This window comes from Camelus ferus, chromosome 17, assembly GCF_009834535.1.
Source record: "Camelus ferus isolate YT-003-E chromosome 17, BCGSAC_Cfer_1.0, whole genome shotgun sequence".
NCBI classification, from domain to species: Eukaryota; Metazoa; Chordata; class Mammalia; order Artiodactyla; family Camelidae; genus Camelus; species Camelus ferus.
Window position 1 is genome coordinate 16,696,719 of NC_045712.1, and position 27,559 is coordinate 16,724,277.

The 27,559-nt window shown below is 37.7% G+C and overlaps 1 protein-coding gene across 7 annotated transcripts in view; it reads left to right on the forward strand.

Moving 5' to 3' along the window:
• Positions 1 to 1,303: 1,303 nt before the first annotated feature.
• The window catches only part of FHIT (fragile histidine triad diadenosine triphosphatase), a 1,254,006-nt gene continuing 1,227,750 nt past the window's right edge, over positions 1,304 to 27,559 (forward strand). For 3 of the 7 annotated variants that reach the window (XM_032458162.1, XM_032458161.1, XM_032458167.1), the window contains exon 1: positions 1,310 to 1,440. The gene's annotated coding sequence lies outside the window, so the exon portion shown is untranslated. Of the gene's footprint in view, positions 1,441 to 14,132; positions 14,194 to 21,403; positions 21,416 to 27,559 lie in introns of those variants that run through there. The other 4 variants (XM_032458165.1, XM_032458163.1, XM_032458166.1 and 1 more) reach the window with 3 other exon arrangements.

Here is a 27,559-nt window from a genome sequence, read left to right on the forward strand (position 1 = left end):
AGGATTGGGAGGAAAGGAAAGAAAAGGGAAGGAGACAATTTTGAATGAAGAGATGTCGCTCTAAGAAGCAGCATGGTGTAGTAACAAGAGTCCAAAGGCCAGGATTCTAGTCCCTGTTTTACGAACTGTATGATATTTTGAAAATTATTTAGCTGTTCTGAAATTTTAAACTGCATTTATTGCAAAATTAAGTTTGCCTCTCATCCTCCACTAGACCAGGAACATCTTGAGCTTAGGAATTGAGAATGATTCAATGATTTCTCCAGCACCTACATGGCACTAGGCACAGAATATACTGAGAGAATGATTTTGAATTTAAAAAGCACAAGGGTCCCATGGTCGTCAGAGATGAAATTTAATTGATCTGCACCAAAGAAAGGTAGAATTGAGAATAATTCATTCAATAACTCAAAATATATTTACTGAATGCCTTACTATGCATACACTATACATAATATATACAATATGGGTGTAAACATATAATATACATAAAATATTATAATAAAAATTTATAATATTTAAGTATACATAGACTATATACTTATATATTTATAATATAAAATATTAAGCTACATATCAAGTATTTATATTTCTAGGTGTTAGAAATATTTCAGTGACTCAGAAAAAACCCCGTATCTGCATAGATCTTTCATCCTATAGGGAAAGACTGATAGAAAAGATAAATAAATACATTATATACAACGTTTGGTTAATGACAAGTGCTAAGGAGCAGAACAGTACAAACAAGGGAGAAGGGAAGGGACAGGGGAGCACGTGGTACAATTTTAGTCAGAATACCTAGGGAGGCCTAGTGTAGTCATAAACTGGACGAATAAGGTCTGCGAGCCAGCGTTCTGAGAGAAACATAAGGCAAAAAAAAAAAAAAAAGCTTTAGTAATTAAGAAAGATCCAGAGCGAGGAGAGGAAGTGAAAGGAAACCCAGACCGCGAGGAACTGTGAGGGCGGTGGGGTAAACTGAGCGCATTTCTGAGGAAAGAAGGAAACAAAAGATGCAGCACAGCCTAAACAACCATGTTACTTTTTACATTTGGAAAAAAACAAAGATTGTGTGAACTATGACGAAATCCCTTTCCAAAGAAATTCTCACCTCAGCTTCTCTCCTGAGAGGGACGGCGTTTCCCGCCCCGAACAGGGGTAGTTACTACGGCTTCTCATTGGACCACTGAAGGTGCACGCTCTGGGTCTATTGGCCCCCACACCTGTCCCCAGACGAGTCGCCATCTTGGGTCCCGCCCCTACCGCGAGGCCTTCTGGGAATAGTAGTCCCCGCTCGGCTGTCTCCAGTCGCGGGACTTTTTGCTCTCTGTTGCTGGGTCTCTCAGGCAGCCACCCCTCTCAGGCAGCACTCGCCCAGGCACCGGTCCTGCCCCGCGCTCCCTCCCTCTGCCTTTCACTTCCCAGCTGCCAACATCTTGGAAGGTAGGGGCGGCGGGCAAGCCCAAGTCGAGCAGTGTGTTTCTCGCGCGCCGGTCTGGGTTTCCACACGCGTGTGGTCCTTAACCCGGCTACCCTGTGAGGCGGGGACTGACTGGGCCCGCGCAGCGCGTTGGGAGGTGGGAGGGGCGGTCTGCCCGGAGAACCCTCCCACCTCACAGAACCTTTCCACGGCCTGGTCCAGAGCCCTGGCCCCAACCCTAACCCGGCCCTTCGTCCGCTGCATTTTATAAATCGGTAAACTGAGGCATGAGGCACGCCAGCAGTTCCAAGGACGCACCGGCCTGGTGGTGGTAGTTGACACTGGCCGCTTTTGGATGGTTTTCAGTTTCACTGGCAAGTAGCAGGAATCTCTTCCCCAGTAGATAAAGATATGTGTTAAACACCCCTCTCTGGGTTCCTCAGAAAGGGAGAGTTTGAACTCGTGTCTAGGAGAGGAGACAAGCAGGGCACAGGCAAAGCAATATTTTGGAAGAGAATTTTACACTTGGTATTTTAAAAACACACAAAAAAGAGTTCATTATGGTGGGAAAAATCGGTACTCTGTTGGACTTCCTTACCCCTATTTTCTAGCTTAATGTTTTTTATATGAAAACGTGGGTATTGTTAAGGTATGTTCCTGTTGGGAAAAAAGGGCCATTTAGTGAAACTGGATTTGCAGCTTTCTCTCTAGGATCAAATTCTGCCTCTGCTGCATGACCTTGGACCAGACATTCACAATGCTTATCTGGGGGAAAAAGAGCTTTAAATCTCCCTGCTCAAGTGGCCCAACGATGCTACCAGGAAGCGAAGTCTAAATGCGGTCTTGCTTGTAAAAGTTTGCCGCTTGTAAACTTACTGTCTGATTATTGTGGGTCTCTCAGAAATGTGCTGGGGACCGGCACGAAAACCGCCCAATGGCCATTTTAGAAAGAATGACGGGTGCTTGGAGCGGGACTACCGAGAGCGGCCGCTGCTCTCACCGGTTAAGCTGGTGTACCTGAACTCTCCCTTTTCTGTGGCTCCATTTTACGGTAGCTGGCGGCCCGGGCAGCCGGGGCTTCTGGGAGTTCGAGTCCAGCATCTTGTTTCCCATTGGGCTGGTACTCCACCTCCCAGCGTGCCATTTGGCTTGGCCAGGTGTCTCCTGGGGGTTGAAGTCTCACTTCCAGGCGTTCTGTGGAGCAGCCCCTTGACTCAGGACTACAACGTCCATGTGGCCTTGCATTCTTGATTGCCAGCCTCCGCGTCCACCTGCTTGGAGCTGGGACTAGCAAGATGCATTTAGTAAAAATAGTCTTGTTTCTTATTGGTGGTGTCGATGTTGATTGTGTATGCTTTCCCCAGTACTATGTAGGGGATTATTGCATATATGCTTTCCCAACTGTATTACATAGGGATTGTGCATTCTTTCAAGCACAAATAACACTCGATTTACAGAGCATCTTCATACTCTCTTAATAATAATGTATTTCTCATTTGTCGATGAGGGAAAAATTTGAGAAGATGGTATTTCCTGGGTCACACACCTACAAATAAAATGTAATATATATTTTTATAAATAAATAGATATTACATTTATTTATTATAGTTTAATCCTCTCAAGATCTATATGAGAGAAATAGCCATTTTCATATGCATTTTCCAGATTAGAAACCTAAGGCAAGAAAAGTTAAGCAACGTGTCCAACTTAACTCAGCTAGTTAATAGAAGATTGTAATCCAGTCTGCTTGAGGGAGCCCAGCCTTTCTGAGTACAGAATTTGGAATCTTTCCATTATACCATGTTGCCTTTGTAGTTAGACATTAAATGTTAGCGCTGCAAAAGCCTCTGAGATCATTTAAATCTAAAGCAAAGATCTTGGATCAGTTCCTGACATACAGTAAAGGTTCCACAAACGTTAGCTATATATAGCTTTATAATACCTTTATTTTAGATATGAGGAAACTAGCTCAGGTGGAAAAGCAGTTTGCCCAACGTCACACAGTTGGTTTGTGTCAGAGATGAGACTAGACCCAAACATCTTGTTTCCAAGTCTGGGGTTATTTTCATTCTACCATCAGTCATCTATCAGGAATGCCAGATGAGAAACTGTTTAGATAATGGTTTCTCCACTAATTTATTCTTTCTACGCCACAGACCAGGACCAATTGTTGTAAAATCTCTTTTCTTATTATTGGTAAGGATATAATATTTCCTTAATTCTTCAAATGTTTTTTGAGCATCTTTATTAGCTCATTTTTCTTTAGTTGCAGGGCCTCATAGATAAAAAGTAGCTAATAGGCTAGGGCTAGAAGAACCTTATAAATCATCAAGTCTAACTTCTTCATTTCAAAAGTAAGGAAAGTGAGGTACAACATGGTCCACAGTGTTTATGTCATGCCCTTGTGTCAAAAGCATTCTGTTTCTGCAAGGTGGCACGTTTCTGGAGGCCTCATTGTACTGTATGTGACCCTTTAGTTTCATGCTTTTTTTCACTTTGTATCCTTGTCTTCACCTTATTCCTGTAACTGTTTGGTGGAATGCTTTATGAAATGTTTCTGTGTCTATATCTTTATTTTTATGTACATGCAGCTTCAATATGCTCCATTTCTATTTTGGGAATTAATCTTGTTTTGGCTCCCAGTATTCATTTCTCTTTTGTTCTTTTAGACACTTGAGAACAAAGTCTAATGCTCTGTTTGTATTCACATTAAAATCTAACCGTCTTAATGTCAGGTCAAGTCAGAACTGAACACATGAGTTGTTTGAATTGTACAAGACTTTTGTTTTAGAAGGCACATTGGCCCTTTAAGTTATGTATTCACAGACAATAAAGCAGATAACTCTCACCTCTCGTGTGTGAAAAATGATTTCTACATAATGAGATGATAAAGTAACAGTTTGATAAATTACTGGTTAAACATTCCCGAGACCGTCACTATGGGAGACATTCTCCCCATCACCCCTTGTCTGCCCAGCACGCTCCCGGCTGACAGTCTGACCAATCAGCTTTCAGCACAGTGCCTGACCACTAGTACACTCTGAAAAAGTATTTGTAGAATTGCATTCATAGCACTTCTGAGCTCTTTTCCCACATCTTTCCCCTGAATCTCAATTTTCTCTTTTAATGTAGAAATGCAGCTTTGAAATATAAGATGTAGCAGGTTACTATCAATGTCTACATTGCAGAGAAAAATCTCAGCCTTTGAGGTCATCCTCTGAGGGGCTGTTTCTTTGGGCATGTTTGGGTCTGTGACTTCTAAAATGAGAAAGTGATCCAAATAGAAAAACATAGCAGAGAGTCAATAGAGAGTGGTAGTCTAGAGGCCTATGATTTAAATCCCAGCTCTGCCTCTTAGAGGTTTACTTAGCCCTTGGTTTCCTCTTCTGTAAAACAAGGATAACAAGCATTTCTGCCTCATAAAGTGAGAATGAAGACTAAATAAAATAGTGTGTTTAAAGCTTTGAGCATGTTGTCAGGCACTCAATAGCTTGCATTCAGTAGCTGAAGAGTAACTCTTATTTTGTTGTTAATAATACAAACTAGCATATGAAAACATACTTATTCAAGATTGAAACCAGAGACATACATCTATTTTATAAAAGGATTTGTCATTTGTTTTCTTAGAGTAGCCAGCTTGGTCATCACATATCAAATATGAAGTTAACTTTAACTCCTGATGACTCATCTTGTCAGCCTAGTGAACCTCTCTTGTGTAGGCCAAGAGGTAGTGAAGCTTTTGGCTCTGAATTGCCTGCTGAGAGGTCCCTGGTCTCTGGTTTCATCTATAGATTTTATCTCGTGTTGAAAAGCAGCTGACTTCTGTCACTGGGGCCTTCTGTCCACTTTTAGAAAGGAGTGGGCCTATCCTGGAGCCCCAGGATTGAAGTGAAGCAATTGTCATCTAGCTGGTGAGTAATCCGGGGGCAACAGCCATGTGGACGTGGTAGTGCTTTTTTCTAAAGCTGACAACTTCAATAGCCATGAGGTTACTGATTGAGAGGTGACTTATAGAAAAGGGGTGGTGCAGGGAATGGGGAAGGAGAAACAAAATGAGGATTATAGCAAGAATAAAGAGCAGATGAACAAAGGAAACAGTTCGGGCCCTCCATTATCCTAAGCATGTGTTTACTGAGCACGTACATCCTCCTCCTAGCTCTGTGGCAGCCACTGCACTATTATGCACTAGAGATACAGCGTTTCAATGTGGCTGACATGGAGGTGGTCATGGTGGTAGGAGGTATATTCTAGACACGGAAGGACTGGAAGGAAGGAAGGAAGGACGGGAGGAAGGAAGGAAGGAAAGAAGAAAGGAAGGAAGGTAGAGTGTATTGGGATCTGATGAGCAGAATGAATGTCTTTGTGCCTGAGGTCTACAAATCAGTGAACGAGTGAGGTGGGACAGGTGAGGCTGCAGAGGCAGGCATGGGTGACATTGTGCAGAGTCCAGTTTCCTGAACTGTAAAAGAATTTTGCACTTTATTCCAAGGGCATTTGGGCAAGCATTTAAAAGTCTTTAAGTGGGGAAATAAAATGAATGGATTTGTTTTTTAAAACATTTGGATGCAGAATGGATGATGAATTTGTGAGAGGTAATAATTGATGTGGGAAAACTAGGTAGGTCTGCTCTTCTTTATTTATAATGTGCATATGAATCTCCTGCTGATCTTAAAATCTGATTCAGCAGATGTAGGATGGGCCAGAGATTCAGTATTTCTAACAGGTAGATACTGCTGGTCCCATGGACTATACTTTGAGTAGCAAGTAAGAGACTCTTGAGCTTTCTATTTAGGTGAGAGATGATGTTGATTAAGAGACTGGACTCCAGAGAGCAGAAGACTTTGATTCTAATCTTGGTTTTACCATTTACTTGCTGTGTGACTCTGGGGAAAGTGATCTAATCTCTTTGAGCCTCATTTTCTTTATTATCTGTGAAATAGGGGTAATAATTTTATTGCTTTAATCATGTTTTAAATTTTCAGTGAGGTCACCCATGGAAAGCATTACCATGCTTAATACAGTAATTGGTACTCAGTGAATGGTAGCTTTGATTTTACTCTTATGGTTATTAATGAAAATCATGATATTATGTACCCTGCTCCATGTTTTCTTGTTTATCATATTTTGAATACTATGTGGAATAGATTACCTTTAATTCTACTGCTTTTTCTTCTGTTTCACATGTGAAGTGCCAAATCCTTTGTAACGATTTGAGTATTATGGGCAAAATAGATACATTTCTCCCATGCAATTGTCCTTCTCTGAATTTAATGGAAAAAATCTAGGATCCTTAAAATACCATTTTATATCTGATTAAGACAAGAATTTGAGGCATCTTACCTCCTAATGTAAATTTATATAGCCCAACTATAGTGTGTGCTTCTTTACATAGTTTTAAACTATTTGGATTGCTGTCCAACCAGTGATTCTCAGCCCTTGCTGCAAGTTAGAATCACCTGGCGCTGGTCCTTTCCAGAAAAATCAAAGTGTGGGAGGAGAGGCAGGAATTGGTAATTTCTTTTTTAAGTTTCACAGGTTATAATGAAGTGCATCTAGGATTGAGAACCACTGATTCTAAAAAGCCTAACATCATGAAATGAATCAGGTACAATCTAAGGGCCTGGTTGGGAAATGAAATAATCTAGAAAGCAGCATTATGAAGGCTTTGGGAGTGAAAGAGATAATCAGCCTAGTCACAAAGCTTGCTTGGAATGTGATGAACTATAGGTTGTGCCCTAGGTTATCTTTGAGATTGCTTTCCAGGGCACTCCCCATGCCTTTTTATCTCTAGCTGTGTGTACCTGAGTCAGGATTCTTCTTAACGTTGAGTTTCAGACTGCATTTCTCTTTCTGGTATTTAGTTCATTCCATTCCTCATAGCTGAAAGAAAAAAAGTATTAACCCGTGAAAACTATGTTCAAAAGAAACTGAGTTACATGTTTTCATGAGCTGTGGCCATGTTATTGAAAAAGTTTTAAAGTATTGTTCAGATAAAATACAATCCATTTTTACTACTAAAATTCTTTTTTAAAAATTTTCTTTTTATTGAAGTATAGTTGATTTACAATGTTGTCTTAGTTTTAGGTGTATATCAAAGTGACTCAGTTATTCTCTTCCCACATTCTTTTCCATTATAGGTTACTACAAGATATTGAATACAGTTCTCTGTGTTGTATAGTAGGTCCTTGTTGTTTCTGCAAATTCCAGACTCCTAATTTATCCCTTCCCACAACTCCTTTCCTCTTTGGTAACAATAGTTTGTTTTCTATGTCTGAGTCTATTTCCTTTTTGTAAATAAGTTCATTTGTATCATTTTTTTTAGGTTCCATATGTAAGTGATATTATATGATATTTGTCTTTCTCTGTCTGACTTTCTTCACCTAATATGATAATCTCTAGATCCATCCCTGTTGCTCCAAATAGCATTATTTCATTCTTTTTTATGGCTAATATTCCACACACACATCTTTTTTACTTATATTCTAATGCAGTAGTTTGAAAGGAACCACTTCCAGAGAGGCTGCCTATTATAAAGATTTTTTAAAAAAATAATTACGTATCTCCCATTTCAGGGTGGAATAATTAATTTGATTAAATACCTTTAATTTTCTGGATTATCTATAATATATGGACCCCTTTCCTTTTAAAAGTTTCTTCTCCCATATAAAATGTGTATACCTATGTTTGTTTGTATCTGAATATATATATATTTTTTTTTTTCATGAAAGTAATTTCTATTTTTTATTAAAACACTATTATGATAGTTTCAGGTATACTACATAATTATTTGACATTTACATACATTATGAAATGATCACCAAGATAAATAAGTCTAGTAACAGTCTGTTCCCATACAAAGTTATAGCAATATTATTGGCCATATTCCTTATAACATCACTGAGACTTATTATATAGCTGGAGGTTTGGACCTCTTAATCCCCTTCATCTATTTACCGACCCCCTCACCCATCTTCCTTCTTGCAACCACACATTTGTTCTCTGTATCTCAGTGTCTGTTGTTTTGTTTATTTGCTTGTTTTGTTTTTTATATTTCACATATAAATGAGATCATGGGGGATTTATCTTTCTCTGACTTACTTCACTTAGCATAATACCTCCTAGATCCATCCATGTTGTTGAAAATGGCAAGAGTTCACTTTTATGGCTGAGTAATATAAAATATCATCTTTATCCATTTATCTATCAAAGGATGTATAGGTTGCTTCCATATCTTGGCTGTTGTGAATAAAGCTGCAGTGACCATTGGAGAGCATATATCTTTTCAAATTTGTGTTTTTGTTCTCTTTGGGTAAATACCCAGAAATGAAATAGCTGGATCATATGAAAGTTCTATTTTTAATGTTTTGAGGAACCTCCATTCTGCCTCCATGGTGGCTGCACTAATTCACAGTACCACCAATGACGGTTCCCTTTTTCCCACATCCTGTGCCAACACTTGTTATTTGTTGTCTTTTTGATGATAACCATTTTGACAGGTGTGAGGTTGTATCCCTAGTGGTTTTGATTTGCATTTCCCCAATGATTAGTGATGTTGAGTATCTTTTCGTGTCTTTTGGCCATCGTATGCCTTCTCTGGAAAAACGGCTATTCAGGTCTTCTGACCATTTTTTAACGAGGTTTTTTTTTTTTTTTTGATGTTCAGTTGTATACATTTTTTTATATTTTGGATATTAACCCCTTATTGGCTTTATCATTTGTAAATGTCTTCTCACATTCAATAGGCTGCTTTTACATATTGTTGATAGTTTCCTTCAAAAGCTTTTTAGATTGATGTAGTCCCATTTGTTTATTTTTGCTTTTGTTTCCCTTTCCTGAGAAGACATCCAAAAAATATTGCTAAGACCAGTGTAAAAGAGTGTACTGCCTGTGTTTTCTTCCAGAAATTTTATGGTTTCAGGTCTTAAATTAAAGTCTTTTTTTTAAAAATTGAAGTATAGTCAGTTACAATGTGTCAATTCTGGTATACAGCATAATGTCCCAGTCATGTGTGTATATATATATATGCACATTCATTTTAATATTCTTTTTCATTAAGGAATTAATGAAAAATTACAAAGTATTGAAGATAGTTCCCTGTGCTATACAGAAGAAATTCGTTTTTTTAATCTATTTTTATATATAGTGGTTAACATTTGCTAATCTCAAACTCCCAAATTTATCCCTTAACACCCCCTTTCCCCAGATAGCCATAAGATTGTTTACTATGTCTGCAAGTCTGTTTCTATTTTGTAGATGAGCTCATTAGTGTCCTCCTTTTTCTTTCTAGATTCCACATATGAGTGATATCATATGGTATTTTTCTTTCTCTTGCTTCGTTCAGTTAGAATGATAACCTCCAGATCCATCCATGTTGCTGCAAATGGCATTATTTTATTCTTTTTTAATTGCGCTTTATAAATATACCACAACTTCTTTATCAAGTTATCTGTCAGTGGACATTTAGGTTGCTTCCATGTCTTGGCTATTGTATATAGTGTTCCTATGAACTTTGGGGTGCATGTATCTTTTCAAATTAGAGTTCCCTCCAGATATATGCCCAGGAGTGGGATTACTGGATCATATGGTAAGTCTATTTTTAGTTTTTTGAGGACTCTTCATACTGTTTTCCATAATGGCTGAACCAAACTGCATTCCCACCAGCAGGGTAGGAGGCTTCCCTTTTCTCCACACCCTCTCCAGCATTTATTGTTTATGGACTTTTGAATAATGGCCATTCTGACTGGTGTGAGGTGATACCCATTGTGGTTTTGATTTGCTTTAGTGATAATTGAGCATTTTTTCATGTGCCTATTGGCCATTTGTATTACATGAAAATCTTTAATCCATTTTGAGTTTCCTTTTGTGTATGGTGTGAGAAAGTTGTTCAGTTTGATGCCATTGCATGTAGCTGTACAATTTTACCAACACTATTTACTGAAGTGATTGTTTTTTTTCCCTCATTATATATTCTTGCCTCCTTTGTTGTAGCTTAATTGACCATGTAAGTGTGGGTTTATTTGTGGGCTCTCTGTTCTGTTCCATTGATATATGTGTCTGTTTTTGTGCCAGTACTATACTATTTTGATTACTGTAGCTTTGTAGTATAGTTTGAAATCAGGGAGCATGATACTTCCAGCTTTGTTTTTCTTTCTCAAGATTGTTTTGGCTATTTGGGTCTTTTGTGTTTCCATATGTTTTGGAATTATTTGTTTTGGTTCTGTGAAAAATGCCATTGGCATTTTGATAGAGATTGCATTGTATCTGTAGATTGCCTTGGGTAGTATGGTCATTTTAATGTTATTAATTTTTCCAATCCATAAGCATGGTGTATCTTTCCACTTGTTTGTGTCATCTTCAGTTCCTTTCATCAGTGGCTTATAGTTTTCCAAGTATAAGTGTTTTACCTCCATGGTTAGATGTATTCCTAAATGTTTTATTCTTTTTTGATGTAATTATAAATGGGATTGTTTTCTTAATTTCTCTTTCTGATAGTTTCTTGTTAGTGTATTGAAATGCAACAGATTTTCATATATTAATTTTGCATCCTGCAACTTCACTGAATTCATTTATTAGTTCTAATTTTTTTGGTAATATCTTTAGGATTTTTGCATATATGTATATATCATGTCATCTGCAAACAACAACACTTTTACATTGCTTTTAAATTTGGATTCCTTTTATTTATTTTTCTTGTCTGATTGCTCTTGCTAGAATTTCCAGTATTTTTAGAATAAAACTGGTGAGAGTGGGCATCCTTGTCTTGTTCCTGATTTTAGAGGAAATTCTTTTCATCTGCAAACAACAACACTTTTACATTGCTTTTAAATTTGGATTCCTTTTATTTATTTTTCTTGTCTGATTGCTCTTGCTAGAATTTCCAGTATTTTTAGAATAAAACTGGTGAGAGTAGGCATCCTTGTCTTGTTCCTGATTTTAGAGGAAATTCTTTAATCTTTTCACCTTTGAGCACAATGTTGGCCATAGGTTTGCTATATATGACACTTATTATATTGAGGTATGTTCCCTTTATACCCACTTAGTTTTTACCATAAATAGATGTTGGATTTTGTCAAAAACTTTTTATATATCTATTATGAGTCATGATTTTTATTTTTCAGTATCACATTGATTGATTTGTGGATGTTAAACTATCTTTGCATCCCTGGGATAAATCCGACTTGATAGTGGTGTCTGATCCTTTTAATATATTATTGAATTTGGTTTGTTAATGTTTTATTGAGAATTTTTGCATCTGTGTTCATCAGTGGTACTAGCTTGTAATTTTCTATTCTTGTGGTGTCTGATTTGTAACATCAGGGTGATGTTTGCCTCAGAGAATAAGCTTAGAAGCATTCCTTCCTCTTCAATTTTTGAAATAGTTTGAGAAGGATATGTGTTAGCTCTTCTTTAAATGTTTGGTAGAATTCAACTGTGAAGTTGTCTGGTCTTGGACTTTTGTTTGTTGGTAGTTTTTTAAATTACTGATTCAATTAATTAGTGTGTTATGTTTTCTATTTTTCTCTGATTTAGTTTTGGGAGATTATATTTTTCTAGGAATTTATTTCTTCCTTCCAGTTATCCCTTCTATTGTATAATTGTTCATAGTAATCTTTTATGATCCTTTGTATTTCTGTGATGTTGTTTGTAACTTTTCTCTCATTTCTAATTTTATTTATTTGATCCCTCTCTCTTTTTTCTTGAGTTTGGCTAAAGGATTATCAATTTTGTTTATCTTTTCAAAGAATCAGCTCTTAATGTCACTGTTGTTTTCTGTTGTTACTTTTAGGCTCTATTTCATTTATTTTTTTGCCCTGATCTTTACTATTTCTTTTCTCCTACTAACTTTGGGTTTGCTAGGTCTCTTTCTACTTTCTTTAGGTGTAGGGTTAGATTATTTATGTGAGATTTTTCTTATTTCCTGAGGAAGACTTGTATCACTATAAACTACCCTCTTAGAACTTCTTTTTCTGTGTCCTGTAGATTTTAGATCATTGTGTTTCCATTTTCATTTGTCTCCATGTGTTTTTGTTTTCCTCAATGACCCATTGGCTGTTTAGTAGCAATTTTTTTAGCCTTTATGTGTTTGTGGGTTTTTTCTTTGCAGCTTTTTCCTTGTAGTTAATTTCTAGTCTCATGCCATTGTAGTTGGTAAAGGTACTTGTTATGATTTCAGTCTTGTTAAATTTACTGGGACTCATTTTGTGACCTATCATATGATCTATCGTGGAGAGTGTTCCATGTGCACGTGAAAAGAATATATTCTACTGCCTTTGGGTGGAATCCTCTATATATCTATTAAGTACATTTGATCTAATGTGTCATTTAAGACCATTGTTTTCATATTCTGTTTGGATGATCTATCCATTAATGTAACTGGGGTGTTAAAGTCCCTTACTATTATTGTGTGACTGTCAACTTCTCTCTTTATGTTTGTTATTATTTGCTTTATGTAGTTAGTTGCTTCTATGTTGAGTGCATATATATTTATAAATGTTTTTATCTTCTTGTTGGGTTGATCCCTTTATCATTATATAATGTTCTTCTTTGTCTCTTTACAGTTGTTGTCTATTTTATTTGGTGTAAGTATTGGTACCCTAGCTTTATTTCATTTCCATTTGCACATTTTGTGTGTGTGTGTGTATGTATCTAAATGAGAGTTTATTGATGAAGATCAGGTCAAACTTCCCACAAACCACACTTTTCCCAAGAACAGATCTCAAAAACAGGTACCTTTTTCCATCCCGTCACTTTCAGTCTGTGTATACCTTTAGATCTGAAGTGAGTCTCTTGTAGGCAGCATATATATAGGTTTAAAAAAATTTTTTTTTCCATTTCCTCTGTGTCTTTTGCTTGAAGCATTTATTCCATTTACATTTAAAGTAATTATTGATAGGTATATACTTACTACCATGTTATTAATTCTTTTCTGGTTGTTTTTGTAATTCTTTTTTTGTTTCTTCTTTTGCTTTCCCCCTTTGTGTTTTGATTAGTGTCTTTAGTATTTTGTTTGAGTACTTTTTTTTTTTTTTTTTTTTTTGGTGTGTGTGTCTATTATAGGTTTTTGGTTTATGGTTACCATGAGGTTCATATATATCAACATATATATTAGATTTTTAAAAGATGATCTCTTAAGTTTATAGGCATTCTGAAAATCCTGCATTTTTATCTCCCCCACACATTTAATGTTTTGGCATCATATTGTGCATCTTTTTGTTTTGTGTATCTGTTAACTACTTATTGTGAAAGTAGATTATTTAACTACTTTTGTCTTTTAACCTTCATACTAGCTTTATAAGTGGTTGATCTTTTACTGTATGTGTAACTTCACCAATGAGATTTTTCCCTTTTATAATTTTCATATTTCTAGTTGTAGTCTTTTCCTTTTTACTTAGAGAAGTGCCTTTAACATTTTTATAAAACTGTTTATTGGTGGTGGACTCTATTAGCTTTTGCTTATCTATAGAACTCTTTATATCTCCTTCAAATCTGAATGGTAGCCTTGTTGGTTAGCGTATTCTTGTTTGTAGATTTTTTTCCTTTCATCACTTTGAGTATATAGTATTATTCCCTGGTCTGCAAAATTTCTGCTGAAAATTCAGTTGACTTAATGGGAGTTCCCTTGTATGTAACTAGTTGCTTTTCTCTTGTTGTTTTTGATTCTTTGTCTTTAATTTTTGCCATTTTCATTATAATGTCTTTGTGTGGCCCTCTCTAGGTTCATCTGGTTTGGGAATATCTGTGCTTTCTGGACCTGGATGTTTGTTTCTTTTCCCAAGGTAGGGAAGTTTTCAGCTAATACTTCTTTACATAAGTTCTCTACCCCTTACTCTCTCTGTTCTCCTTCTGGAATCCCTATAATATGAATGTTAGTGCCCTTGATGTTGTCTCAGAAGTCTCTTAAACTCTGCTCATTTTAGAAAATCCTTTTTTCTTTTTTGTGTTCAGCTTGGGTGATTTCATTACTCTATCTTTCAGCTCACTGATCCGTTTCTTTGTATCTCTAGCCTATACATTCCTTCTAGTGTATTTTTAATTTCAGTTATTTCATTCTTCAGCTCTGTTTGATTCTTCTTTCTATTTGCTAGCTCTTTGTCAATCTTCTTACTCATCCATTCTTTTCTCTACTTCCTTGAGTATCTTTATGATGATTACCTTGAACTCTTTTTGGGGTAGATTGCTTATCTCTACTTCAATTATATCTTTTTCTGAGGTTTTGTCTTGTTGCATTGTTTAGGACATATTCCTCTTTCTCTTCATTTTGCCTGTGTGTTTATTTTATGTGTTAGGTGAATCAGTTATATTTTCTGATTCTGGAGAAATGGCCTTATGTAGGAGATGTCCTATGAGGCCCGGCAGCACACTTTCCTTGGTCATCAGAGCTATATGTTCTAGGGGTGCTCCTTATATGGATTGCTTGTCTTATGTTGTGATGGGGCTAACTACTCTGGGCATACTGGCTTGCCCCTGGCCTACTTGGCTGCCTGGTTTTGTGCAGTGACTGCTGTCCCACTGACGGGTGGATCTGGGTCCAGGCAATGGCTAGCTGCATGGCTCCAAGAGATCCCATGGCTGATGATGGCCCACTGGTGGGCAGAGTTAGGTTCCTGAGCATCTGGCTGGAGGGCTACGGGCACTTGGGGCTGGTGGCATCCTGCTGGTGGGTAGGTAAACCCCCTGGGCTAATAGGCTAGAGGGAGGACTCCAAAATAGTGCTTGTTAGCACCAGGTCCTTATAGAACGACCTCCCCAGAATGGCTGCCACTAGCATCTGTGTCCTCAGAGGGCGTTCTAGTTGCCAGCTGCCTCTCCAGGAGGCTCTCCCAGATCAGAAAGTGGGACTGACATAGGCTCCTTTCAAATTACTGCCTCTGCACTGGGACTCAGAACATGTGAGATTTTGCACTCAACCTTTAAGAACAAGAGTCTTTATTTCTTACAGCCCTCTGGCTCTTCCATATAGAAGCCCTGCTGGATTTCAAAGCCAAGTGTCCTGAGGGCTTGTCTTCCTGGTGCAGGACCCCTGTCTGGGGAGCATGATGTGGGCCTCAGACCCCTTGCTCCTTAGGAGAACATCTACAGTTATGATTATCCTCCCATTTGTGAGTTGCCCACCCAGTGGTGGGGGTCTGCTAGTCTTCAGGTTGTTCTCATAGAGAGTTGCTCTGTAAGTAGTTGTGATTTTGTTGTGCCCATAGGAGGAAGTGAGCTCATGGTCTTCCTACTCTGCCGTCTTGGCCAGACCCCTGAATATTTATATTTAGAATTTTATATCCAGTTTCCAGGAGCATTCTTGGCCTGAAGGCATACTACCTATACAGTAATTTCCTTTTTCAGCATTCTTTGAGGTTCTCTGCTCACTAGGAGGTCATTTCACAATGTAGTAGTTTTATTTTCCTACTGTGTTGACTAGAAAAAAAGAGTGGGAAAAGTGTTTTTGCTGGAGGGTTTAATACGGTTTAAAAATTACATATTTGGAGGGTATTTGTATGTATGCCAAGGTTTTCCTTGTAATGATAAATAAGTAGGAATAGAAAAGGAAATTGAGAAATTGGTGAAGAGAAAATTGAGAAATCACAAAAGGCACATGTTGACTGTATTCTGGAACTTAATGACTCTTTTGGAGTCTTTTTATGTGTTTATTAGTATTACTCATTATGGATTTACCTCTTTTTATTAACAATCAGGTTTCTATTAAAATTCAGTATATTTTGCACTTTCTCAGGCTCACTGCCATTGGAGCTAAAACCCATAATAGATAATGTGGAAGTATCAGTACTTCCTCATGAGGTTTAATGCATGCATATTTTAGTTGGGTACGGACGGGAGGAGAGTATGGTCTACATTCATTTCATCACTGAAATTTGTGGTATGTGGTAAGAACACAATTTTTATTTTCTGTAAGACTTGAAGACTCCTTTGCATGTCTTCAGTTTTGAAAAAAAGAGAAAGCAAAACTCACTGCTGTCTTAAGTTTCCACATTAACTAAAGGACAGTACCTGCTTGGTTGTGCCAGGAAATGCTTGAGTAATGCCTAGAAACTAGAGTTTGTATATGTGCTTGGAGCCCAGAGGACAGGCAGAGAAAGTTGCTGGAACCTGCTGGAATAAGGTTGTTTCTCTCAGCCCTGGAGCAGTAACAATCCTTGTCCAACCTCTCCCGGGAAGAAGCCTAGTGAAGGAAGAGGTAGTGATCTGCAGGAGAGCAGGGAAAAACAAGAGGGAGAGAAGCAAATGCAGAGAGTAAGCAGAGGTATAACAACAAGAAAATGGTTGGGTGGAGGGAAAGGGAAGGATTTTTGTTTTTCATTTCACAAATATGTATGTGAATGGTGCTATCTGAGCGCAGCTTGCAGGGCTCTACACACAGAGAGGCCTGATTAATGGGAGGTGATGTTACCTTCAGAAGAGGGGAAATGGTACCGGGGCTACAAAAACAACAGGTGGCCCCTGCAGTTTGAAATCCCGGTTGCTGGGTTCTGCCAGCTGAGTGGATAAAAACAAGGCCAGGAAGCTTTGCAGCCAGTGGCCACAGATAAATCTGCAGCTGAGGCCCTCCATGCAGGGCAGGAAGCTTCCTCTAAGCTATGGCTTCCTGTAGCCTTGAACTTCCCTGAGGCAACAGACCAAGGTTTCCCTGGCCCAGAGGAATTAGTTGTGATTCCTAGTGCAGATGAAACAGCTGGGTCCAATTCGTATGGGTCAGAGCCTGGCTGGAATTATATACAAAAGTGGTTAGGCCAGAAGGTTTTGCATTTCTTACAGGCTCCCAAGTGATGCCAGTTCTGCTTGTCCATGGGTCACACTTGGAATAGCAAGGTTCTAGGTCTTTATGGCTTCCGCTCTATTGCCATTCTGTTTTAATGTAATGAGTAGTGTTGTTTAGAGTTCACAAATACATATAGTACTCTGTTGCAGGCTAGGGTGATCTCTGGCAAGTTGTTTTTCTTTGCAGAGTTTTATTTTTCTCTACAAAATGGACATAATAGTACCTACATAACAGGTAGGTATGAATTAAATGGGACTATCTCTCTTTATTGGAGATAATGCTTTGTTTATTGCATTAATATTGTCTATTTTACATCTCAAGAAAGTTTGCTCCCTGAGGGCAGAGCCCTTGATGGTCCTATCCCTAGGCCTACGGTGGACAGAAAGAGTTATGTATGTCTCATCATTACCATCAAGATCTGAAAGTCTGGGTCGTCCTGAGGCTGCTGCTCCGTGCAGATGGGTCATTAATGTTGTACTAGTAATAGTAATTTTCAAACGCTGGGGAGTCAACTAGGGGCTTGCAGGGAGGGAATATAGAGAGTAGCTTTCTGTCTGGCTCTGAGCACTGACTGCTGTCTTTGCTTCTCATTAGCTATGTAATCTTGAGTGAAGTACTCAACCTCTTCGCGTCTCTCTTTTCTGTAAAACAAAGATGCTAATACCACTTAGTACTTAGAATTTTTTTGTGAGGATCAAGTGAACCTGTTGGTGTAAAGCATGCCTTGCACAGATGCGTAGTCAGCACTCAATATATATTACCTGTGTTCAGTGTCATTGTATCTGGAATGTTGCTCTGTCTACTTGCTGGCAAGTAGTTATCCATGTGTGCCAGTTTTCACTTTGATGATCATAGCTAGCTCTTTCTCACAGTATTGTGCTATTTGGTAGATTCTCATATTTGGCCATGAGATAAATGTAGAGGCCAGCAGTTCTGGCCATATAAAGTTTACTGAAAGTGTTGATGAACTACAGCCCAGGAATTAGCACCAAAAATAAATGCTGGTTGATGTTAAGTACAGAGGAATATGAATCAGAAAACAAACACATCTACCATACTATAATATTTAAATACCTCCTCATAAACACTTAAGATTCTCATTAGTCCAACATCAGAAAAATGATAAATATTAATATTTGTCATCAAAGGAAGCCGAGAAATCAAAGCAGGGTAAACAACTGTTGTATTTCAAGGATTACATAATACTGAACTCTATTTTTAAAATTTCTCCATGAGACGATTTAATTATTTTTATCCAGTGCACAAACTAGGAAAGATGTGCATTTAGTCAGAAAAGATTCAGGGGATTTGCTGATTCAGGTCATGTTCTCCAAGACTTGGACTGTGTTGCGATTTGTGTCTATAAAAGAGACCCACACGTGCCAGAGTCAACCTTGTTCTTCACTGATCTCCATCTATTTCAGGAGAATTATGTTGGAAATTGGCTCTGGGTAGATCCAAAGGGCATTGGATGCTTCCTGCCTTTGCTGTGGATTCTTTCCCCAAGCTTCTCTACTCTTACTAGTTCTGAATGTGTCAGGAAGCGTGTGCAGCATTCCTCAGGGTCAGGAGGGAGCAGAGGGAGAGACAACAGGCTGGTGCCATCACTCTGCAGCTGTCAGGATCTCCCTTCCTGCTTTCACAGTGTCTGACATGGCCGACTCAACGTGAGAGGGCCTCCATGCCACAAGAACACTGTCCTGGGAATTGGGAGACCAGGGTTTTAGTTCTGGCTCTCTCACCTCCTTATGCAAGTCGTGTCCTCTCTCTGGGCCTCCCTTTCTACATCTGTAAAGTTAGGGACCTGGATCTGATAATTCTAAAGTCCTGTGCCTCTCCAAAATCCTACGATCAGGTGGAGAGCTTCAGGGATGTGATAAGCCTTTCCTCTTACCCTCTGAAGAAGGATAATTGCCTGGCAAGGCTGGCTTTGGGGCCAGACAGACCTATATCTTGCCTTAGCTAATTTACGTAAGTTCTTAGTCTTCTCATCCACTAAATGGGAATAGTACAAGGATGTTGTAAACACAAGAGATATTTAGAAAGCATTTAGTGCTGGGTTTGGCATATCACTGGGATTTAATGATACTGCACTTTTGTTGTTGTTACTATGTTTTTATTTTATTATTACTATTCTTATATATTATGTTTATATCTTGTCTGAGCACTTTTCTGTCTCTTTGTGACTCTGTTTTCTCATCTAAAGAATAGGGATAATAAGAAAACTGACCTCACTGGTTAGTTGTTAGGATTATATGAGGTAATACATGAAAATACATGGGATGCTTCCTAGTACATAGTAAACATCAAATACATGTTAGCAGTGGTTTTAGAAATCATTTTTATTATTAATCACAATATGTTGAATAATGTAGTGCTTTTTGCATAGAACTAGATAAGACAAAGTGAATAAGGTTGTTACTTTCTCTAATACACATGGTGAAGCAGATTTCCAGTGGTCTGAAAGACCCAATATTTTCCCTATGCATACCATTTAGCATAGGGAACAGTAAATAATGTCAAATCTATACTTAACATCAAGTATTTGTATACCACATGGGTTCTTAAACTTGGATGCTGGAGTTTCCTTAGAATCAAATGTTCCATGTAGATATACAAAGGAAACAAAAATAGTAGCTCGAAAAGATAGCTGCATCCCCATGTTTACAGCAGCATTATATATAATAGCCAAGACATGGAAACAACCTAAGTGTCCATTGATGGATGAATGGATAGAGAAATTCTTGTGTTTATATATACAGTGGAATATTATTCAGCCATAAAAAATGAGGAAATTCTACTATTTGTAATAACATGGATGGACCTTGAAGGCATGATGCTAAGTGAAATAAATCAGAGAGAACGGTAAATACTATAGAATCTCACTTATATATGAAATCTAACAAAACAAAACACAACTCCCCCCCACCCCACCCCAAACCTTCACCAAACTCATAGGGAAAGATCAGATTTGTGATTATCAAAAGGTACAAACTTCAGTTACACAATAAATAAGTATTAGGGATATAACATACAACATGATGACTGTAGTCACTGCTATATGATATATTAGAGTTGTTAAGAGAGTAGATACTAAGCGTTCTCACTACAGGGAGAAACTTGCTTTTCTTTTTATTGTACGTTTATGAGATGATGGGTTAACTAAATCAATTATGGTAATCATTTCACAATATATATAAATCAAACCATCGTGCTGTACACCTTAAGTTTATGCAATGATGTATGTCAATTATTTCTCAGTAAAACTCGGAGAAATACGATATATCTACAGCGGGGAAATGGGGAAAATAGAAGACAAAATAGTGGAACACAGATACTTCTGGGTATAACAACAGGGAAGTAGGAAAGAATGAGGCAAGAGATTTGCTTTTTAGTTTTTTCTGAAGTTTATGTATTGTCATTTAATTTAAACGATTATATATATTACCTTATAATAAATAAAACATATTTTGTTAAAAGTAAAAAAAAAAAATCTAATGTCCCTGGTCCATGATCTATTTCCACTTATGAGTTAAAACCAAGTTAGAAGAGACATTAGTTTTTATCAGGTTACTATAAGCCAGGACCCAAACTAAGACCTTTGTGCAAATTCTTTCATTTCATCCTCACAGCCACTCAAGGAAGTAGATACTTATTATCCCTGTTTACAGATGAGAAAACTGAAACAGAGGGGTTAAGTAAGTGCTTAAGGACACCCAGCTGGCAGGTGGTGGCACTGTGATATGGATGCATGTCATCTGACCTGGGAGCTTAAGCTCCATTAGCTGATATCCTCAGCTGGTTGAAAGATCAAACCTGCTTGATGGCTACTTTTCTTGTATAATGAAGTCTGATAGATCATGACAAGAATGTTAATGGACTTGCTTTTTACCAATTGACATAGCAAATTAACATTCATTTATTGTTTCCAAGTTCATTCTATTTCATGTAAAGGGCAGAATTTCAATATAGAATAGACTTATTTAAGGAATCAGCAATATTTTTCTCAAATTGGCAGCATAAAAACTGTATTTATGAAATTAAAACATAATGCATTTATATAATGCAAATTCACTTGGAAACAAAATTTCTTTATCTTTTTCTGTAGCTTGGCTTGCAGCTGTTGGCATCATTCTATTTTTAGAACACAAAAATGAATTGTTTCTTGTTGACTCCATTGGATCCGCAGGCAGACACTGGACAAAGTTGCTGTCAATGAGGCCAACATCTTGGTTGGAGGCCCAGATTATTTTATAAGAAGATGCTATCTGAAAAAAATTTTTCTTACCAACTGTATAAGAAAATAAATTTATTTTAAAAGATAAAGAAAGACAAAAATGCCCCCAAAATGAAGTTACATTGCCATTCCACTCCCTCATGATAGCACTATCAATATTTCAGTGTATACCCTTTCCATCTTAAAAGAGACCTGTCAGTCTGTTGGGTTTTTTTACATTATTTTTTCTGAGTGGGGGAGGTAATTAGGTTTGTTTGTTTGTTTGTTTATTATTTAATGGAGTTACTAGGGATTGAACCCAGGACCTTGTGCATACTAAGCAGGCACTATACTACTAAGTTATACACCCCCACCTATCTTTTTAAATTGTATGTGTATATTTGTTTGTTCTGTTAGCTTTCTAAGTTGGGAATCACACTTGTAGTTTTGTTACCTATTTTTCACTCGTCAAGGTATAGTGTGCATTTTCCTATGTCATTAATGACTGTAAGTACTCCACTATTAGAACATGCAATTATTTTTAACCTATCCTGATTGTTTAACATTAGGTTTCCCCCACCTCTGCTTCTGATATATGTTAATGAGGATTATTTGCATATATACATAATCTCATTCATGATTGCTTTCTTAGGATATGTTCTCAGAAGTGGAAATGTTGGGTCATATTGTAAGCTGTAGGAGTAAGTACCTAGTTTTTCTTCACTGTAGGCATTGCTCCCCTGTTCATCTAGAATCCCCACTAACAGATACTCCTGGGCTCTGTTTCCTGGGAGCTTAGAGGAGAGACTATGGAGCAGGAAGCTGGTGGGGCCATTAACAATAACAGTTTAGAGGCTCTACTCATCGATCAAAATAAACTTGTTGGGTTGCTGGTACTAACCTTAACATATTTTGTATTTATATGTTTTACTCTGTCAGCTCAGAATGCTTTCAGCTGCAAGTAACAGAAAACTTGACTTATGGTGGTTTAAAAAATTAGAGGATTACTTCAACATATTAAGAAATTTAGAAATGTGTGGTGCTATGGCTTTAGTTCAGCAGCTCAGAGATGTCAAGGAGAATGTGTCTACAGTGTTCTTGTCCTTTTCTTAATGATCACAGGATGGCTGTGGTTGAAGTGGGCATCATACTTGTGTTCACTGGCATCAGGGAGGGGTGAGAGAACAGATGACTGAGACACTTTTTTGATCTTGGGAGCTGTTAGCCTGATTTTTAAAAGTGGTGATTTTTTTCTTATTGCAGAAGTAATATATGTTCATTATAGAAAATATAGTTCACCCATAATCTTACCACCCACAGGTAATCACTGCTCTCATTTTGGTGTTTATCCTCCCAGCTTAGTTATAAATACATAAAAAAGTGGGATTTTTTATTTATGTACTGCCTCATAACTGGCCTTTTCCATCAGCATCCATCTCAGTGCCTAGCACCTGGCAGATGTTTTAAAGATTTTACTAAAAATTTAATGAATAATTTAAATAATATACTATGAATATTACTTTCCTGTATCTCTCTGTAGTCTTTACAGTACATGTTTTATAGTATAATTTTTAACAGCCACACATCCCTCAGCTATTTAAATGTTCCGTAATTTATTTGACTGGATCGCTATTATTTTACATGTAGATTTAAAAAAATTTAACTATGAAAAATAATACCACATTGTACATCTGTGTGAGTATGTGTGTGTGTACACAAATCTTGTTACTTCCTTAGATTAAATTCCTTTCAGAAGTGGAATCACTGGGTCCAAGGAAATGCCAGTTTTAAGGTCCTTGATATATATCATCAAATTGCCCTCTTCAAATGTACCATTTTACTTACTACCAGCAATGTGAGTTATTATAACCTCATTTTAGTTTTGTATTTTAATACACATTTCTTTTCAGTAGGTAATACGTTTGTCTGATTCAAAAATCAAAACAATACAAAAGGTATAAAGTGAAATTTTGTTCCTCCTCCCGTCCCCACACTCCCATTTCTGCCCCCATTTCCCTTAGGGTAGCCACTTTTACTAGTTTCTTTTGCATCTGTTCAGTACTTTTCATGCACACAGGCAAATATGTATGTAAATCATTTTCCTTCCTTTCTTACGCAAAAAGTAACACCACATACACACTGTTCTGTATCTTACTATATTTGGTTTGACTACTGTATAATGTTCTAATATGTGAATATTCCATAGCTTTATTTATTTATTCTCCTGTCTAGCTTTATTTGAAACCTGTGTCTTTTCAGCCATACTGGCCCAAGTGAACCATGTTATTCTGGCCCTGCAGCTACACCACAAATAGGAGTAGGCAGCTATATCTTAATTTCCTATCTTAATTGCCTGGCCTGTTGCACATTTTGACCTAGCCTCCCAGGGTGTAGTTGGTAGTATCTGAAATATCCTGAATTCAAGGAGGGAGAGAATTGTATAGGTAAGTTTATCCTCTTGGAAGACCCACTGGCCTGCCCTTCTCCCCTACCTGTGATTGTGAGATATTTTCATGTTTTGGTTTAGGTAAATAGTAACTCCTCCATTCTTATCCAAGAGACAATGGCTCCCAGAAGAAATTATGTAGTATGTACTTTTTAAGGAATTAATGGTCACAGAGTGCCAAGCCTGTCATATGCTCCCTCAAGAGGCTCTGGGAATCCTTCTTTGCCTCTACCAGCTTCTGATGGTTCCAGGCATCCTTTGGCTTGTGGCTCTGTAACTATTTACTTCACTTGGCCTTCTATATATCTTTTCCTCCTCTGTCTCAAATCTCTATCTGCTTTTCTCTCATAAAGACACTAGTTCTTAGGGCTCACCTAGATAATGCAGGATGACCTCATACCAAGATTCTTAATACCATCAGCAAAGACCCTTTTTCTGAATGAAATAACACTTGCAGGTGCTGGAGATTTGATGCAGACTTTTGTTTTGGTGACCACCATTCAACTTACTATAGGCTTTGAGTCTAGTGCTCTGATTACAGAATCTGTGCTGTGCTCTGCTAGACCATACCCTGTGAAGTACCACAGAGAAAGTCCATTTTCTCTTCCATATGGTAATAAAGGACTAGGGCTTACTTGCTCAGTGTTGTATCTTCATTGCCTTGTACAGTGCCTTGCGCAGAGGAAGTGCTCAATAAAATGAATTGGCTTTGTCAATGAACCTCCATCAAATTTACGAAGGCGGTTTTCATGCCTCTCATTACTTTTCTCCGGATTGAATATTCCCCAGATACTTCAGCTGTTGCTTCTGTGAAGTTCAGAACCACCACCGTTCTGGTTGACCTCCTGTAGGTACTTTATAATTTGGCCAATCTTCCTCTTAAACTATGCCTTCCTGAACTCTTGATAAGATTTAAGTAATGGTGTAGAATGGGACTATTAATTCTTGTGGTTTGTACACTATATTTTTAAAAGTAGCCCTAGGTTATATTCATTTTGGAGTAGCTGCTAAGGTCATTGCTGGTAATTAATGCTAAAGACACACACACACACACACACACACACACACACACACACACACATAACTTTGCCATACTTGTAGCCCTATGTAGTCATGGAGCATTTAGGGCCAAATTCAGCCCTCAGTTATGCTAATGCAGTTTTTGTTAATTTCAGATTCTGGGGATGGATTTTGAGTCTGGAAAGAACTTGAGCCAAACATCACACTCTGGGTTTTATTACAAAGGGCAAGCATACTCATAGATAAACCCAGTTTCCTCTCTCCATTCTCTTTTGTTGAACCCATGGAAAAAAAGTTGTGTGTTGTAAGAGACCTGAGTGATGATCCACAACAATTTTCTGCAAGAACTAATCAGGATTTTCATGACCAAGTGTTAGAGAAGAAAAACTTTTTCTTCTTAATTTCCACATGTTATGGCCTGAAGTTGGTAGGTTTTTTTTTTTTTTTAAATCACATTTACCAACTGCTTGTATTAATTTTCATGTACTTGTACCCTGAACAAATTTACGCTCTTGGTGTTGTGTGTGCTGCAAGTTTCACTGCTGTCAAAACATGTTTTTAAAAATAACCCATGGATTTTAACCAGCACAGTCAAGATAAATTAGATTTTTCTAAAAAGTAAAACCTACCTTAATATTTAGATCAGCAAAAAGATGTCGCTATGATTAACTTTTGCCTTTATGTGGCAAGATAGGACTGAGGCATACTAGAGGCATACTAATGCTTCAAATTTCTTTTCTCTTAATCATTGAATTATTTAAAAATAGTGATTAAAACAAGGAAAAGATAACTCCCAGGGTGGACTCCTTGGCTTCATTTACTCCATTATACCTTCTATTCCATCTTGAAGCCTGGTTTCTTTGAAAGGAAACATTTTGAAGAGAAAGGCCCTCTGCTTGGAACTACCCCCCCCCCCCACCCCCCGTCACATCTTACCTTGCTACTATCCTGACCTGCGGTGGTTGCTTAAATGTCTCTTCTATAGGGAAACTTATTCTGACTGATAAGAAGGTTAGTTCTTATCTTATAAGCTCCCTTAGTACCTTGTACTTCATTTGCAGTCTTCATTACCTCAATTTCAATCACCTTGCTACTATTTGTCCTTTACCCCAGGCTGTAAACTCTGTGAGGCAGGAGCTGTGTCTGCTTTCAGCATTCTACCTAGGTCAGTGTCTGGCCCATAGTAGATGCTTAATAAATTTATGTTGACTGACTGATCAGAGGCTGCAAAGTCATTTTGGGCTTATGCAATTTTAACAATATTTGCATTTCTCTCTGTCTGTGTATACACTAAGCTAATAGCTGTGAACTCCTCTTTTCTCTTCTTTTCTTTTCTTGGGGGTGGGGTGGGGTGTATCTGCATCAAATTACTGAAGTAGAAAGAACAGTTGACATTCTGTTTTAAAGTGACCATGTATTTGACCCACTTCTTCTCTAGTAATGTCATCACGATTGTATCTCATTGCTGTGGGTTCTTGGAGGCTGACAGGCGGAACAAGTTGCTTCAGCTCACAGTCCTCATCTGTCATACAGAACAGCTTGCAGATTCTTATTATGTGAATGAAATATGGAGAGAGGGATATTTTTCTTCTTGGGCTATCAGGGTAATTGAAAGTAACCAGTATCAGGGCACAGGGGGAAAATGCAGGAAAATAGACTGCTTTTGTGAAGGGCAACTTATCCGCTCTCAGAACTGCAGGTGTTGAGCCTTGTCTCCAAGTGCAGAGGCTCGGGAAGTGTTTCCTGTTATCAAAAGGCCAGAGATTCACACATAACATTCTTTCAGTAAGTAAAATGCCTTGGTTCATGTTACCACCCCTTAGCTTGCCTGATGAGATGCCACCACCATGGTGCCTTTGGAGGTGTGTCCCCGTGGGATGCAGGGCACAGGCTTTGTGTGTTTTTTAGCCAGGGAAGGGAACCGTTTTAGTATTCCAGATCAATAAACTGTAGTAGAAAATTGGAAATGTGCTATGAAAAATGATTAACTAGGGAAATTCTACTATTCCCGGATTTTGGATGAGAAGAAATAATAACATTTGACTGCTCTTCTTGTTTATATTTTATAAGCTGGGCCCTGGTGCAGTGGAACATCAGATAATACTATCTCAGTGACACTTTGCCTTCTAAATCGTCCAGTTCTGTGTATATAAATGAGCTTTATAGAGTAGTTTTGGTTCACAGGAAGCTTTTTACTTATCATTGGTCAAAAGTACTAATGTGCTGATGGACAAAAAGCAAGGCACAATTCAGCAGTCATTCGAGTCATGACTTCGTTATATTTTGAGATAGCTTTAAAATCACTTAGTCGAATAAAACTCTAAAGTACTGTAACTGCCAGGTTGCTTTATCTAATTTATGAAACAGAGGCAAAGGAATCAACAATAATCCTCCATTTGCCATTATTAGATTAGCTATTACTGAAACCGCAGAAAGTATATAACCCTTTACTTTGTGTTCACTTGAATTTGATTAGTAAGCTTTGATGGAACTTTTGTTTAACCAAGTGCCTTTGTTTACAACAATAAGCATGTTAAATCTTTTGTATTCTGAATTTGGTATGACCGTTTTAGTACATGCCTCCCGCAAAGGCATGTTAAAGTTACAGATTTTATTCATTTATGTTCTGTCAAACATTTTCAATTCAGTCTTGTTAGGGTCTTGTTTTTCTTCCTGTCTTTAAGAAATGTATCT